Source organism: Centruroides sculpturatus, unplaced genomic scaffold, assembly GCF_000671375.1.
Source record: "Centruroides sculpturatus isolate CEXI.00-Female unplaced genomic scaffold, Cexi_2.0 scaffold808, whole genome shotgun sequence".
In the NCBI taxonomy this organism is placed as follows: domain Eukaryota; kingdom Metazoa; phylum Arthropoda; class Arachnida; order Scorpiones; family Buthidae; genus Centruroides; species Centruroides sculpturatus.
In genome coordinates, this window is record NW_019384985.1 from 343,679 (window position 1) to 362,441 (window position 18,763).

At 30.5% G+C, this 18,763-nt stretch overlaps 1 protein-coding gene across 3 annotated transcripts in view; it reads right to left on the reverse strand.

The window, feature by feature from the left end:
* The window catches only part of LOC111632902 (inhibitor of nuclear factor kappa-B kinase subunit alpha-like), a 66,832-nt gene that overhangs the window by 46,184 nt on the left and 1,885 nt on the right, over positions 1 to 18,763 (reverse strand). Inside the window, exon 1 of one of the 3 annotated variants that reach the window (XM_023377428.1) lies at positions 18,130 to 18,284. The exons of 1 other annotated variant lie outside the window; for it this stretch is intronic. The gene's annotated coding sequence lies outside the window, so the exon portion shown is untranslated. Of the gene's footprint in view, positions 1 to 17,526; positions 17,667 to 18,129; positions 18,285 to 18,763 lie in introns of those variants that run through there. One more of the 3 variants, XM_023377430.1, reaches the window with a different exon arrangement.

Sequence of the window (18,763 nt, forward strand, 5' to 3'; positions counted from 1 at the left end):
ACAAGCGAAATAGAAACACAAAAACAAGAAGAAGAAGAAGTAATTAAAATGTTTATTTTAAATAATTACCCAAAATGTGTAATAAAAAATGGTTAGAAAAATTAGATAATGACAAACAACCAAAATCAATAGATAAAGAGAAAAATTTTATTAAATTAACATATGTTCCAAAATTATTTGAAAGAATTAAAAAAGTAATTAAAAATAGAATCAACTTAATACCGGAAAAAAACAATTCAACTAAAAAACAATTATGTTACAGAAAAGAAGAAAAATATTATATAACAGAGGAAAAAGGAATAGTATATTCATTTGATTGTAATTGTAATCCAAGGAAAACATATATAGGAGAAACTAAAAGAAAATTAAAAATTAGATTAAGTGAACATATCAGAGCAATCAAAGGAAAATATGCAAATTCGGCAGTATCGGAACATTGTAATTCGGAAGGTTGTACAATAGATATAAATACGGTAAAAATTAGAAAAAACGAAAAAAATAATTATAAAAGACAATTGTACGAGCATTTAAATATAATTAGGCAAACTAATAAAATGAATAACAATAATGGTAGAGAGATTCACCAATCATGGTTAAGCATTATAAAAAGGAGGGAGGAGGAAGTATAAATGAGGAAATAGGAATGTATTGAAAATAAAATTAAGTAGACACAGAAAAACCAAAAGAAGTAAGTGAATGGAAATAATATTTTAGATAATAATTAAATTTATTGTTTTAAACTGATTTTAATGTTAAAAAATTAGGAATGGGTAAAATTGTATGGTTGTTGTGGATCGGAAGTTTAATTGGAAATATAGTGAAGATTGGAAAAACAGAAGTTGTAAGAGTTTTTAAATATTTATTGTCGGAAAATGTTTTATGTTTTTGTTTAATTTTAGAGATAATTGTACAGAAAAAATGTTTTTATTGTTGTTAATTATAGAAAGTGTCGTTTAAAGGCATGCTGAGGAGGGACGAACAGGTCCGAAACACATGTTTGATGTGTATGTGTTCAGGTGAACTAAATAAAGAACATTATTTTTGAACTGTAAGACTAAATATCTGCATCCATAATTTTCCAGTATAATAAGTCCTGTTAATACATAGAAAGTACTAGTATACAAAATAAATTATAAATAGATAAAAAAAAAAGATCAAAAAGGCATAATAATTAAATCTCCCCAAGTTCTATAATTTGTTTACATCTTAGAGAGGTTCACTGTATTTTGACTTCCAAATTAATTTAATTCTCTATTTTGTATGAAAATTGCAATACTGATACAAAGTAGAGTATAGAATTTGTATAAAATTTACATCATATTTCATTTATTTGCATATAAACAAAAAAGTTTCTATCACTAACTACAAACGTTTCGTGTACAAATGTAATTGCCTTTTGTTTACTTGCTTAATATTTTCAGTCTTTGTAACTAATATAATAAATCTTTATATCTATGATGATGAAATTGCCAATATAAATAAACTTACTTCAAAACAAATGTTTTATATTTTCTCAAGGTTAACATATTCTCTTCTCAAACTGCACTTTCAAAAATAACTACAATTTACCAACCTTTAACATAACTATTTTATTAACGTAATCTAATGTTTTCGGTCAAATTAATTGACCTTTATCAGGATGGAATTCTTCAATCTATGACAAACAAAACCAATTATAGAACATTTTTAACTTTAAAAGTTTTCTCAATGCCTATTGTGCAAGTCTGAAAATAGATACATAGAAACTACAGACTGAAAATGCACAAATATATGCATACACTAACTATACACATAAAATTAAAATTAATAATAATAAAGAAATAGATAAATAAATATATAAATAAACAAGTGATGATATAATAGGCATTGACTAAAACGTATCTTTTATCTGTCTGTGCTTTTTTCTTTTGCTAGTATGTTCATAATGCACCCACTCTCCATGCTTTGGAGACTTTATATGATTCTCTGAAGTTTATAGCCTGTCCTGCACCTTATGTATTATTTCTGCTCTTTCCATTTCACTGATACCTCTGTTGGGTCTGCTACAATATACCAGATGCTACGTATGGACAAGGAACCTATAGACAAGAGTCTTATTCCTGGAATTTACAGAATACTCATACAAGACAAAAAGCAGCAAAAAGAACTGTACTATATTGGAGCTACAAGGTCATTAAAAGAAAGAATAAAAGAGCACAAAAGGTACATACGGAATGAGCAACCAGTCACTGCTTTAGCAATGTATGTTATAGCAGACCCAACAAAGGTTGAAGTAAAATGGAAAAGGGCAGAAATAATACATAACGTGCAGGACAGGAGACATATTAAATATGCAGAAGCCTGTCATATTCACAAGAGTAGTCTAGCAGGACAGGCTATAAACTTCAGAAAATCATATAAAGTCTCTGCAGCATGGAGAGCAGGTGCATTATGAACATACTAGCAAAAGAAAAAGGCACGGACAGATAAAAGATAGGTTTTAGTCAATGCCCATTATATCATCACTTGTTTATTTATATATTCATTTATCTATTTTTATTATTATTAATTTTTATTTTTACTTTTATTTTTATGTGTATAGTTAGTGTTAGCCTCAATTTTGCATTGAGGTGTAATTTCTTATTTACATGTACAGTTCCAGTTTTCTGGTATAGTTGGTGTTTATTGTTTTAGTTAGGTATGCATATATTTGTACATTTTCAGTTTGTAGTTTCTATTTATATATTTTCGGACTTGCACAATAGACGTTGAGAAAACTTTTAAAGTTAAAAACGTTCTATAATTGGTTTCGTTTGTCATAATTGATCCTGATGAAGGTCAATTAATTTGACCAAGCACGTTAGATTATGTTAATAAAATAGACTGTTGGTTAAAGGTTGGTAAAGTATGGTTAACATATTATCAAAACTTTCAGACCCATTTTAAGATGTCACTGCTTTGGTATCAGACCTATATAGTATAATGAGGTCCAATCCAACTAAGAGAATAACCCATATACAAATGCCAAGAAGGAAGACAACATCTTGCTGAGAGCTGGAAGGCACCCAAGCAATGAAACGAATGCTACAAACAATTCCCATGGGGTACCAAGTGACATCCTATTGTATTTGGTCTTACTTCTATATTAGGGCTCTTCAGGCACTAACCATGTATTTTTCCTATTTCAAAACTGCACATGGATGATACTGATTTATCTCATGTCATATGTGAGGCATTGGCACTTATGGGCATAGGCTAACAAGACTGCTGCTGCTAGCTGTTGACTAGCAGCTTGTGGGTTTAGTTGCTTGTTTGCTGTTGCTGACTCAGGTTAATGACTTAAAGACTATGTTACAAATCCACTGCCGATGACCTAAAATATATAAAGCTATTTCTAAAAGAAAGTCTTTATTATGATTAGATTTAACCAAATTATTCTCCAGTGCTGAAGGGCAGATTCTGCACTGATGAGTTTCTGCATAGTCACAAAGGACATTGACATAGCCCTAATACATGAGATCTGGTTGCTTGGAGTCAAATTAGAAGTCTGTCTAATTTAGACAATACACTTTATCATCAAAGTTTTAGTGTATCATATGCATTGCTAATATAAGAGCCATGTCCATGACCTCAGGTACTCTTAGAGCATTGTTGAGCCTTTTTCGCTGCATTTGTTTATTCAAGCTAAAGTAAGAAATGTCCTTTATAGACTCAAGTAACTTTCTTTACGAGGGATTTCAAGTAACTCATATTCCACAACTCATTATCTTTAGAATATCATTTACTATAGAAGTTATATGTGGAAGATAACCTTAAATAAAAATCTGGGGGGTAATTTCTTGACCAATTGCCATACTTTCCCTCTCTTATATATAACAGCCAGGAAATAAAAAGGACAAGCAAATTGGTTTAAAAGAGTTATCAAGAGTTGTGACTTCCGCAGGATTTAATTTTTCTTTGATAATGGAAAAAGCAGATTTCTGTTATTTTTACTGGCCATTAACTAATAACTGTTATAAAGACTTCTCCATCCAACAAGTCTGAATAGATGATTCACATTCAATTTCATTTTTGAGAGCTTATAACATAAAAGTTATTTCTTTTATTATAACTTGTCCTACAAAGCTGTTTGTATAATGTTACAAATACAATTAAATAAATTTTGTTATGATTTCGTGATCAAATAGTTAAGATATGTATATTGTTTGCTGTGCAGTAAAAAAACAAGATACAATTGTTTACCTTCTTTTATATTTTATGTCAATAGATAAAATATGGCATAAATATTTACTCATGATTTCAAATACTGTAATTGTTATTACTTGCCTTTGTGTGAATATTCAATTTATAAATATCTAAGTTTGGTTAAAAACATTTTCAGTTTGTTGGGAGAATCAAATATATATATTTAAATTGTATTACACTGTATTATTTTTATCTCCTGACAGGGGGGATGTTCCCAAGTCAATAAATTTGATTTGATTTGACTCAAGTATAATGTGCCAACTTATTCTTTTGGTTATTTGTCTTGGCTGAAGGACATGTTGGCAGAAGACATCTTTTATTTCACGTAGATGTCTTTTTAATAACGCTGTTAATAAGGTCATCAAGGTAAATCCTGAATTTTTTCACAAGCAGTCTTGGAAATAAGATTGTTGACAAAAGTATACATGTCTAGCAAAGTAACTCAAGAAGAAAGCACTGAACAGTCAACAACAGAAACCTGCTCAGACTTGTGAGAATACAACTAAAGAGTCTCTAAATTGGAGTTTCTTCCACACCAGAAAGTCACCATCACAAATTATGGCATGTCCAGGTAGTATGACAACAAGGCAAATGTGACTCCTGACAGGGCAACTCACAGTAAGATAAATGCAAAATTCATAGCCAAATTGAAGGAGTAGATCAATCAGGATGGTGCGTGGAGCATGCGTGACCTTGCAAAACATATATGGGTGTGGAGAGGTCGACAATCTATCTTGAAATGCATGAGGACCTATAATACCATTCTTTATCCTCGAGAATAGCCAAGTCCTGACTGAGAACGAGGAGGACAGAAAACTGAAAACTCAGGCTCTGGTTCCGACTTACGTCCCCATCCAGCTCCAAATACAATCCCCTTGACTACTATGTGTGGGGCACAGTCAAGGAAAGGTAAATGCAAAGAATCACAATACCAAGGATGCTCTAAATGCTTCCATCACAAAGATGATGATGGCACATGGACAAAGAATAGGTCAAGTGCATCTGCAGCCATTTTAGGTCAAGGCTGGAGAAGATTGTAGAAGCTGACACAGACTACATAGAATAATTTCATTCATCTTGTACTACTTTTCATAAGAATATATTAATATTTTCCCTCTATTTTTAATAGTTTTTCATTATATGGTAACCTTTCCAGATTCACCTTGGCAACTCTGTATATTTTTGATGACAGTCAGGCTGCTTTTAAAGCACTTGATTTTGTCAGTTTACTTTAGAAATTGATATTCAATGTGTCTCAGCTGGAAATGAGTTCATTAAACTATAACTTTCAACACTTTTACAGCACAATTATTCTTTTTGACTAACATTTTTGTCCTCTTTTATAGGCTTTCTTCAGATTTATTAGGAATTTGCCATTCAACTGTTCTAGTTCAAAATACCCACAGGTGTGATGATATATGATAAATATATTAAAATTTTAATTTTATATTTTAAAAGATGGAATATTCCATCTTTAAATGCTCTAAATTTACTCAAAAACGAATAAAATAAATTTAATCATCTTACAGAAGTTAACCGACAAAACGTTGAAATTAAAAGTATATCATTCTAATTGTGCATATCTTTTACATTCTTAATGAGCATTACATATTATTTTATTAATTTTAGGATTACTTGATCAATATATCAAAGATCCTTTATTCTTCATTTTGAAGAAAACTGATTTAGATATTAATGATGAAAATTATTACAAAAATTGCTTTTAGCCCTTAGTATAATTAAATTAAATTAAATATCTACTGATGTGAGTTAAATGATGATAAGAGCTTATTCACAAACGTGGTAATAGACACAAACACTCCGGAATCAATGTAAAACATTTAATAAAAGGTATGTGTAGTCGTTTTACTGCACACCCCTTTTTGTTTTATTAAATGTTCTACATTGATTCCTGAGTGTTTGTGTCTAGTACCATTGGTGTGAATAAGCCCTTATCATCATCTAACTCACATCAGTAGATATTTAATTTAATGATAAAAATGCTAAAAAAAGACACTGATGAACTCAAAAAATAATAATAATAATAATTATTATTATTCCATTCATCCCATTCATCATAAAAATCTGAAGGGTCAGAATTTCAACCAGGTTCCATTGAAAAGAGGATGTGTAAGATATCCCTTTTGAATACAGCTTAAAGGTAATTAATTATTACTATTCAGGCAAGAACAAGAAGCTTTCTTTCACAACTGTTCAATATCATTATAAATAGTTGACAACAAAGGATGTATTATGGGAGTGGGAAAAAACAAATAGAAGCAAAATCTAGCTAAAGAATGCATGGCACAAATCAGGCTAAATTTTAAAATATTACACAATATACTTTTTCAAAGTAAGTTAATAAGCAATTGTCTATGATGCAAGGTGGAGCTTATAAATATTAAGTCATATTTTCCATATTAGAACTAGCAGAAACAGTTTCATTAATTTTTATTAAACTGTTTATGCTGGAAATAGTGTGATAAGTTAATAAGCAATATATATTTAAAAAGTACTTTGTGTTCATTACATTTTATTACATTATTTTATGCCTGTAAACTTATGTAAATTTTGAGAAGCAAAGGCACATAAAGAGGACTTTTGAAGATCTTGATTTGAATAAGTGGAGAAAGAAAAACAGGTTTACAATTTTTCAGAGAATCTTCAAATAGATTTTAAAATTCAAAACACAGTGTAGAATTGTGTTAAGTAAAATTATGAAAAATATGACATGAACATACTTTTACACCAAACTAGTTATATAAAAATCAAAAATATTTTCAGTTGTATAAAACAAAACTATTTTATATAACTGGTTTGCTGTAAAAATGTGTTCTTGTATACTCTTTCCTAGTTTTTGAAGTGTTTAATCTTATGAAATATGTGACTTCAAAATTATCAAAAGAAATGTCAGAAGAATGAGAAAACAGCAAATGATTTTGTCAACATGTGCAAAGCATATATAAAGTTTTGACCAAAAAGCAATTTACAACAGTGATCACTCAGGTTTCCAAAATGAAATGCATTAACTATTAAGATTAAGGTAGGCAAAAAAGTAATGTGTGTAATGAAATCCAAAGAGAACCTACATTTATTATTAAAGTTGTAATAAACAGTTTTCTACATTTTCAGTGTCCCATCCAAATAATTACTTCCAAGGAATGAATACGATATGCACGGGTCTAACTATAATTCTGAACTGAAAATCTTAAGGTAGACTTATATGCCAGGTGAACTTGTACACAGACATATATTTGCAGCCCTTTTTGATTTCATTTTATTTATATGTAACTCTGCTAATCTGAACTTTTCACTTATCTATAAAACTCTGTACAATACAGTCGACCTCCCTATAACACTGTTGATTATTCCGTTTTATATGAATTCCATGTTGTATGAGTCACTTAGATTTTACAAATATGTTCGTGACAACTACAACTACAACTATGTGAGCCGTTCACAGCCTGGTACACGTAGTTGTAAAATCTAAGTGACTCATACAACATGGAATTCATATAAAACAGAATTATCAACAGTATTAAAGTGGGTTGACTGTAATTAGTTTGGTCATTATGCATGAGTTTGCCAAAGTGGCCAGATCGACTTGGGGCCTTGGTGGCATGGCCATGAGCACAATATACAATAATATCTTTATACCTGTACTTACATACGGTTGTGGTACACCCGCGGCAGAAATTAATCTCAGCTCAGCGACAAGCATTACTCTTAATTACAAAAGCGTACAGGGCCGCCCCAACTGCAAGTCTGCAAGTACTTGCTTGTAAACCACCAATTGATAAATACATCACTCATGTGCAGAGGACATGGAAAATTAAATGTGGCTTCCATCTTGCCACACTGTCTAATGTCTTTGACGCAGAATCTTGGGAAGAAAACATACCGTTTGAACATACCTTAAGCCCCTATACTAAGTCCAGGTTTAACGAAATCTGTTCTACAAACTGCACTATTATCATCTACACAGATGGCTCAAAATGTGCAAATCAAGTCGGGGCTAGCTTCGTAGCCTACCGTAATGATGTTGAGATATACTATAATGTTTTCCGCCTTGGAGCTTTTTGTAATGTTTTACAGGCCGAGCTTTATGCAACTTTGAAGGCTATTGTTTGGTGTGAAGGAGTCGTCAATAATGCTAGAATTGTGATAGTAACAGATTCTCTTTCATCACTTACAATGCTCAGGAAAGAGTCTACTCATCCTCTAGCCTTTACCATTCTTCGAACATTAATTGACTCCGACAACGAATACTACTTCAGTTGGATATGTTCACATAGCGCTGACAGGGGAAATGAGCAGGCTGACCAACTTGCCAGGTTGGCGGCTGGTGATGAGAACATTGTTATTAGTTATAATAAAATCTCTACCAAGGAGTTAAAAAAGGTACTATGGAATGAAATGCTTCTGGAATGGCAGCATGACTGGAATGCTAACACGTCTCTTACCAAACTATTTTTTCCTGAGATTTTTAAACTTATACATAATACTTGGATTGTTGTTAATCACCAAACTGTTCAATTTTATACTGGTCATGGGCGTTTTAACTCATATTTAACTCATTTTACTACATACAACAATAACCTTTGTCCTGTTTGCAATACAACTGATGGCAGTCTTCATTATATATTTGATTGTATTACTACTGAATGTGAAAGAAACAATATACAGACTCACATGATTAACAAAAATCTTTCTTTGCCCTGCAAAGCCCATGTGCTTACAGTAGACAAAGAATCACATGATTTGCTTCTCCAATTAATTGAAAAATATTTTCAAGTTACTGCAGTCCATTGAGTATTCTTACTGATAAAATCCTTCTCCTTTACTGATGTATTTCTGGTGGAATGTTGTTTCATACATCACCCTTGCTTGTAGATGGCACGTATTCACCTACAATTTCCTGTGCAGCTTTCTAACTTTTGATTTCACTTTCTTTTATGTCAAATCATTCAAGGACTTTTGTGTGAGGAACATCCAATGGACTTTCGAGTGGTACAACTCACTTATGAACTTTTATGGTGTTTAAGGACACCCTTGGACTTTTGCAGCTCTTCTCACCCATGGAGTTTAGTGGTGCTGATAATACCCATGGACTTATGAAAAGTTCACAGTGACAGTCTGATATGTGTTACTCTGCTTTCTTACGTATCAATCTCATACAGGATTCTCCAAAGACTTTAATTGAAAAACTTCCTGTCAACTGGAACATTGCTGTTCTAGACACTTTCTTTGCCATGGGTTTGATTTTTATATTTAATTTTTAATTGTTAATATAATATTACATATTAGCATTTATGCTTTATTGTTAATTGTTTTACAGCAAACTGTTGTTACTTTATCAGCTGTTGTAACATTATTGTTATACTTTGTAATGGTATGTTCTAATTATACTTTGTATTGATATATATAACTCGGCATATAAAACATTTGTAATACTCTTCTTGTAAAAAGACTTGCAAACTTCTGTGTGTCAACCAATTCTGTTAGTACATAGTATTATCCATGTTATTACTATCTATGTTTATAAAACAACAAATGTACTTAATTATCAAGAATTGTCATGTAAAATCAAAACATATATCTGCAATTTTATAACGATACTGTACTGTTATTTTATATCTGTAAAACCAACTAACAAATATATTGTATTATAATACCTGATTATGCACTTGCGACATCAGGTCATGTAACCTTGTTACATTAATAAATCTAAATGAATGAATGAAATAAATGAATGAATGAATGTAATTAGTTTGGATTGACAGATATGCCTTGTATTTTTTAAAATCTTTATTAGACATTAAAAGTTTTATCTTTATTTGCAGAAATATTATCAAAAAAGAAAAAATATATATAAATATATATATATATATTTACACACACACATACACACAGATACATACNATATATTATATATATATATATAACAGTTTATAGTTTTATTTACTTCTACAATTTTTAATCATATTTTTCATATAGTCATCTATCTAGCTTCTTTTCAGGAGAAATTTTTGAATTGAAATAACATGACTTCCGGTTTGTACTGGAAGCTCATATATAGTTAATCGGAATCTCTTGTCCCTAAGCTTAAATTTCATTTATCTAACACTGTTCTTGAGATGAAGAAAAGGCAGACAGACAGTGGAAATTTATAGGTCTACAATTGTTTAAAATTGCAGCCAAATAACTCAAATAGGAGATTCAAACTCCCTATAAGTAATACAACACAATGCAATATATATGTGAGAGCCTGGACTTGACAAAAAATTTGTGGGTAAAAAATAAAAATTTTTCCAGTGAAAAAATAATTTAATTGTCGAAGGATATGATCTTATCTTTCACTGGAGTCACTTCCTTTCCTAGGTGACACATCGAATATGTCACCAGAAACCTAACAACAAAAAATCACCACTGGACAGAGAAATAAACATTATCAAAAATGGGCAGGAGAAGAAAGAGGCAAGGACCTCCAAATAGAAGGAAATGTCCGATGACGACACGGAGACTTTGGCCTACACAGAGTTTGCTAATCCACCTCCTTGAGAAAGGATATTCAAGTGTGCTTCCTCAATGTCGATCCCGTCCTCCACCGGACCATAGCTGTTTTGTACTGGGCATTCAAACTATACCAGCTAGAAACCCTACTTGGCCTGACCCAACAAACTTGAATTTCTTCACCATTCATCAAGTAATCTACGATAGTCCAATTTCAATTTTGACTCATCAATCAAGTTTATCAAGGTATTTATTGCTGCATGAAGAAATGTAAACTCTCTCTCACACAACTAGGGTTCCATTTAAATAGTATTTTTTCTGCTATATAGAAAATCCATTAAATGTAGTACACTATGTAAAGCTTTATCAATTTTGTTACACTATATAGAAGCTATAATGGAAGTACTATGTGTTATCCTATGTATATAAGTCTAAATAGTCTACAGAAATAAACAGGTATTTGTTTATGTTAAATTTGTAGTTGAGTGCATTCCTCCAGATATGCTGCCTCCTACTTGGATATCCTCCATCCCAAATCTGACCACTTACGTATGCAACTGCTCACAAAACAATAAAACGTTCACATTGAGCAAGATGGTGTCAATCCTGACGTAGGCATCACCAATTCGGTGCCGACCCTTCTGTCACATATAAAATAACAATAAACTTTGGAGAGAATCAGTTTGAATAAAAAATGTTAATATCACATGCTGACACTGCATAATGATAACAACAACATTATTATACAATAGTCATGTGTTTAGAAATAAAATGGCAGATGTAATATTAATAAATAACAATAATACAATAATAAATTATTAAAATAATGATAAAAGTTTAACCTTTTAAATGAATGTATGCACTGAAATGATGCAACTCCATGAAATAATAGTGTGTTACAAAATATCAAAATACAGTACAAATAATAAAAGATAGTAATATGAACTTATACATTTTAAATGATGGAGAATTTCTCTCAAGTGAGTAAAAACCTTATGAATTAGTATTATTTTAATACAGGATAACAATATAGCATTAAAAAAAAAATGCCAATTTATATTATATAGTAAATTTTAATTCATAGAAATACACATAGTTATCAACAATAATTCTTAATATCAACACTAGATATAAAATTTCAAGGGTTAAAACAAATGAAACAAGTGATAATTGGTTAACTCATTGTAGCTTACAACACAATTCCACTTACAATCAAATACCTTTCTAATTTCTTTATTACTGTTAGAAACTTCTCTATAGTTAGCAACATTTTAACAGTAAAATTAACTATTTTAATATACTATACGAAATATTGGCATGTCTTTTTAACTAAAATAACATCAAATATATTATTCTGTCACAAAAATAAAGTGTTGATATAGAATTACATATTTTCTCCTCTTATTCTTGATATTTGACTAATTTTATTTTTTTAAATATCTAATTTCAAAATCAAAACTTTTGTTCCATTTTATCTCCCTTTTGTTTTGTATAAAAATTTATGTAATCATGTAGGTCATAAAAATTTAAATATTTTCTATAAAACAATATGTTATTGAACTGAATAAAAATATTTAAATATTCATATTACATACATAGCACTAACAAAACTTTTTAATGGATATATTTTACAATATGATAATATACAAGGCAGACCAGTTTCATCCTCCACTTGCAATCTGTTCTTTATCTCTCAATTAATGATTTAATGTAATAATAATAATAATAATAATAATAAATACTTAGGTAAATCTAAAAATTTCTGAGAATTAAATCATTTTCTTTAAAATAGCAATTTATAATTATTTTATACTCAATCTATATTTTGGGAACAAAAAGTATGTTTCTCTGAAATGGAATATAATGAAATTATTTACAATATGTGCATAGATGAAAAAATAAATTATGAACAGTTAATCTCTCTATTACATGATTTCAAAACTTTTTCGAGCCACCCTTCCCTTGGTTCCATAAACATCTTCCAACCACATCCCAATGTTTCTAAACCCATTTTCTTTCTCTTCTGTGAGAAAGGCTTGGAAATATTCTTAGAAAAACTTTTCTATGAACCTCACACTTACCATACACCGTGTACCACATCCAGAAACTATCAAACACAATGTTTCTTCTTATCCATTTTAACGGAAGAAATGGACAGGTTGTCATGACCCCAACCCATACCTATAGCAACTGTTCAGTATCTTGCCTCTAGTGCTCTCTGCCACTCACTTGCTTATTTTTACCCCCCTGGATTTTACTCACTGGCCTTAGAGGGTGGTAGCACCCACTTTGGAAACCACTGCTCTATTATATTCAAAACACTTCACTAACCAATATTTTTACATATTTAACAGAAACTGATACTTAGTTTCACAACAAAGGCATCAAAATCAGCATCTCTCTTCAACACATTTGATGATATTATGAGATACAGATTTTTGCAGGATAACCAATCTTTTGGATTCAATTCATGGATAGTTTTGCAATTTTTGCATCACATAATATGTAATTACAAAAAATTTATCAGACTTTACAATTATGACTGAAATACAAATTGGTTTCTGAAAAGCAAAGAAGTGAAGACTGTATAGACATATCAACTTGTACAAAAATTATTGCAGAATAAAGTAAGACGTAGATAAGTCCTTGCCATTGTTTTAAAAGTTTTGCATAAACTAATAAAAGATCAACTCTGCTGTAGAACTGTAAACTCCTACTTATGACACTCACCCAGCCATCACTCAACTCTGGCATGGTGTGTGTATACTGTATATGTATATGTATATATATAAATATATACACATATATAAACAAACATCACAAAAAACCTGAACAGCTATCGTGAGTTCAGAGAGATGGCAATAAATCGAGGTGGAAAAGACATTTCCAGAGTGCTGCCCACCAGTCTTATGACTGAAGGAACTTACGACGACGACGAAACCCAATAAAGTTTATAGGATGAGGATGCTAAAGGTATCCCCAGTTAGCACCGTAGGTAACTGAAGATGCTTATATCATATTTAAATATGTCTGGAAGAGGAGCTTGGCTGGAGGCTCAGATAGTGTAAGTGGCAACACATCCACACAATAAGTAGGAGTTGTGGGTTTGAGTCCCACTCTGGCCAGATTATTTTCTTCCAGACTAATCTAAACTATTTAATAAATATTAATTTAATTATAATTGTTAAATTTAATAACAGATGGTATTTAATGCCTCCCTATAGTATGTGGAAAAGTAGCCTGATGTAATCTGGTGGTTGTTGGGCTTTACAAATTTAGCAGGTTTTGTTTATGGACATTTTAGCATTCTTCAAACATGTATTTTTTTTTTTAAATATCAGGACACTTTATTTATGCAATGTTTTTTTAATTTTCTTGTGAATTTTATGTAATTAACAATGTAAATTTGATGATAGTATCTCTATGAAAAATATTTACAAACTGACACTTTGACAACGCTACTAATTAAATATTCAAATATATACTAGAAATAAAAATGAACAAATCCAATAATAATATGTGTATTATTAAAAAATTCTTTGTTCTTCATATAAACCTAAATATCTCATTAAGAGAAATTGAAAATATGTTTTTATAATAAATTTGTTGCTGGCGAATACAGATTTTAACTTCTTTATAATGATTACAAATTTGGAAGTAACTGAACATTAAAATTACCGTAAAAAAATAAAACATCTTTAAAAATTTTAATTTCTCAATAGACATTATTTGTAGAATAAGAATGTATTAGTCAACTATAAAATTGTTGCAATGAAACTTTGGCATTAAAAAAATTGTCTAACTGAAGCATTGTTCAAGAATCTATCAATAAAATAATAATAAAATTATAAAATTAATATTTCTTTTAAAATATCTTAATATACTATATGCATATTAGAGTGCTTGATAAAGTTAATCACCATTTGATGAAAATTTAATGTGTTAAGAAATTATATAAATTTATTTTAAATTTTCAATGTACAGTAAGAACCTCTTAATGCTGCCTCGATTAATGCTGATTCAATATAAAATGATCTGTTCGAAGCCTAAAAAAAGCTTAAAATTTACGCTGATTCAAATTATCACAGCATTTCCTTGATTTGTATATAATATGATTATTCCCAAACACAAACCAATCAGCAAAAGGTGCAATTCGTTGTAGTGCTGTACTTTCCTTAAATCTATGTTTGTTTGGTGCAATTTTGGAAAAAATATAACTTTGCGAACTAGGCAATATTGACTTCGCTTGGTAAGAATTAACTGATAAATGCATGAACGAAGTGTGGAAGAAGTTATGACTAAAGGTATCCAATAATTCTCAATGAGAAGAACCTATCACTGTATTGTAAGGTTGACCAAATTGTCAACCTAATCGATACAGCAGGATTAGGAGATGTTGACGAGCAGGATATTGAGAAGTTACTGCAGGTTTCTGGTGAAAGCCTTACCAATGACAACTTTCAAGAACTGGCAGAACAAGGAATTCATGTAAAACTGGAAAATAGTGATTCTGAACACGAAGAACCCAAAGAATTTCTCTACAGATTTCCTTACTAAAAGTTTGGTAACAATAACTGAATTCATTGATAAACTATAGCAAACAATCCAGATTTTGAAAGGAATGCAAAAGCAAGATGAGGTGTTTGAATGCGATCTCTTGCTATCAACATTTGCTTAAGGAAAGAAAAAAATGCAATAAATGACTGACACTAGACGACTTTATTGCAAAAAACAAGAATTTCAGAAGAGCCAGGACTTTCATCACAAAATATGAATTTTACATTTCTGTGTGCATTTAACATATATTATTTGTGTTATTTAACATACATTAATGTACAAATTAATATAAAAATAACTTAAAATTAAAGTAAAATTTGTTTAGTTTTGGTTGTGTGTTTCCCTTTCCCTATTTACTCTATGTTAAAATGATCTCGTTTAACGCTGTTTCGTTTAGCACTTTGTCATCTAGCAATGCATCCTCGTGTTAAGCGGGGTCTTACTGTACAACACTAGTCAACACTAGATTATGAAAGATTGTGAATGTTTTTAAATATTTTTCAATTGAATTCAACATATATATGAATGCATGTAAATATGAAATTGCTCAGCTTAAATTTGGTTTTATTGTTGTAAACTAGTACTTTTCAAATTCTTCTCAATAATAATTACTATACAGTTAGCCCTCTATTTAATAGACTCAAATTTAATGGATTTCATATTTAACAAACACAAAACTTTCTGCCTTACAGAAAATAACTACAGAATATTTCCTTTACTCACCACAAAAATGTAACCATTTACTACATGTACAGATGTCCCTTGCTTAACATGAAATTTGATTAAAATGCAAAATTAATTGTGGCAATACCTTTACATATGCAGCAGAAATTTTAATTAATGCAGCTTTACCTGCTGTCTTTACTTAACATAGATACTATATTTGACTAACATGATTTTGATATAAACAGTAGCATCAAAGGATTAATTAACTGTATTAATCAAGGGATACCTATAGTAAACACTTATCATTCTAGTGTTTTCATCCTCTTAAATCAACTGTCTTTAGGAAATATTTGAATTTTACAATTTAAAAAAAAACAATCTCCTGAAGAAAATTGATTATGAAGACCGAAAATGTTAGAATAATAAATATTTATTGCATAGTTATGTTTTTATTGTGTCTATTTACATGTTATAGCAAAATTTTAGTACATCTTATACATTATAAATTTGTTATTAATATATATGCTATTGCTGAAAATCCATTCAATTTGAGGAACTTTCAGTAATAGCAGACATACCTTACCTCAATTAGTCCATTAAATTAAAAGTTTACTATGTTTAAATTTAATTTAGGTAGATGTTCACATAGGTAGCCCCAATGGCAGTATCACACTTAACAATTTAGCCCATGCAACTGTGCCAGCTTCGAATAGCCAACTTGACTGTTTGTGAAGTATTTGATGTTATATTGTTTTAGGGGATGTGGGGCTCGCTCCCACTTGGGTGCTAAGATGCAAGTGATAACAAGCACCAAGAGCACGCCTACATGCAAAGCATGGAGAATAGTGGAGAATAGACTGATACATGTTAAAAACTGATCTTCGGAGACAAATGTTACGTGAAGGGTCAACAATTATGTGATTTATGTAAAAAAATACGAAATAAAACAATGATTTCACTAAAAAAGTAGTGAAAAAACCGTCACTGGGGATACCTAGACGAACATTTATCTTAATTTATTTAATTTTAATTGTAAATTTCAATCATCATAAATCAGCTTTTATTACACTATTTATAGTTTTTTAAATATTTAAAAAATTTTTTAAAGTTAAAAAACATATTTGAGGAACTATACTCTTTATCAATGCAATCAAATATATATAAATAATATAAATTCAAGTTACAAGCTTCTAAATACTGTGTGTTTGTATTCATGATTACAAAAAGTATTTCATTACAATATTCTGTGATATACGACAGCCGAATGCTGGTTAATACGTAAAAAACCAACCCATTCCATAACCTAGAAACCAGCAAAATTTTGCTTACGAGACAAGCAAACGTCTTCGTCCACTTTCAATCGTACATCTTCGAGCCATAGATCAAATCAAAAGCGGAAGAAATCGTTTGCTTGTCTCATATGCAAAATTTTACCAGTTTCTAGGTTACGGGAGTCGATTTTTTACATATTAACCAGCATTCAGCTGTAATATATCACAAAATCTAGAAGATTGTAATGAAATACTTTAGTAATGCATATTAATATGTAATTCAGTTAAAGTTTACCTAAGTAGTCCCAATGGGGCGTGTTCGTACTCCCGACAGACTCCTCCCAGAAGGGAGCCGCCGATTGCTTAACATCACTAGTTATTGATTCACAATAGTTCTTGAACAAAAGAAAAAAAGGAGACGTCTACTAGAAATGTAGTTAACCTGGGGCCATATTCTGGTCACTGTCTCTGGTCTCTCATCTCTCGCAAGCCAGTCGCTGATTGGCTAATCCAAATGATTAGCCAATCAGCAACCGACTTGCAAGCGACGAGAGACCAGAGACAGTGACCAGAATATGGCCCCTGGTATTTACCGTTAACCTAACCCAAGCGCCACCGTTGGGACTACCTAGGTAAACTTTTAACCTGAAATTCAAACAGTATGAGGTTCTACAGTTTGTTTACAGATCTACATCAATACATTTCTATGTTGTTATTATTTGTATATAATAAGCCATTGGTGGTTTCAAATTTCTCTAAATTAAAACGGAAAACGTCAGTTTATAATTCTTAATGGTAATAATAATGATAAGATAAATGTGATTAAATACTAGACACGATTTTCATTTCACGATAGTATCGAAACCAATCCGAAAAATATATATTTTTTAAATCTTACTTTTAAAATGTGTAAGGTGACTCAATTTTCTATAATTTTCACGCGTACAAATTAATTTTATCTAAAAAATTAACTGAATAATTTAAATCTACATTATGGTTCACACGATTGCACTCTACATCGTAAAACCAATTTGACATACTGAAAATGACTCATTTCCGTTTGTATAGTATTTGTTTATGTTAAATTTGTAGTTGAGTGCATTCCTCCAGATATGCTGCCTCCTACTTGGATGGTACTATGGAATGAAATGCTTCTGGAATGGCAGCATGACTGGAATGCTAACACGTCTCTTACCAAACTATTTTTTCCTGAGATTTTTAAACTTATACATAATACTTGGATTGTTGTTAATCACCAAACTGTTCAATTTTATACTGGTCATGGGCGTTTTAACTCATATTTAACTCATTTTACTACATACAACAATAACCTTTGTCCTGTTTGCAATACAACTGATGGCAGTCTTCATTATATATTTGATTGTATTACTACTGAATGTGAAAGAAACAAAATACGGACNATCAACTGTCTTTAGGAAATATTTGAATTTTACAATTTAAAAAAAAACAATCTCCTGAAGAAAATTGATTATGAAGACCGAAAATGTTAGAATAATAAATATTTATTGCAT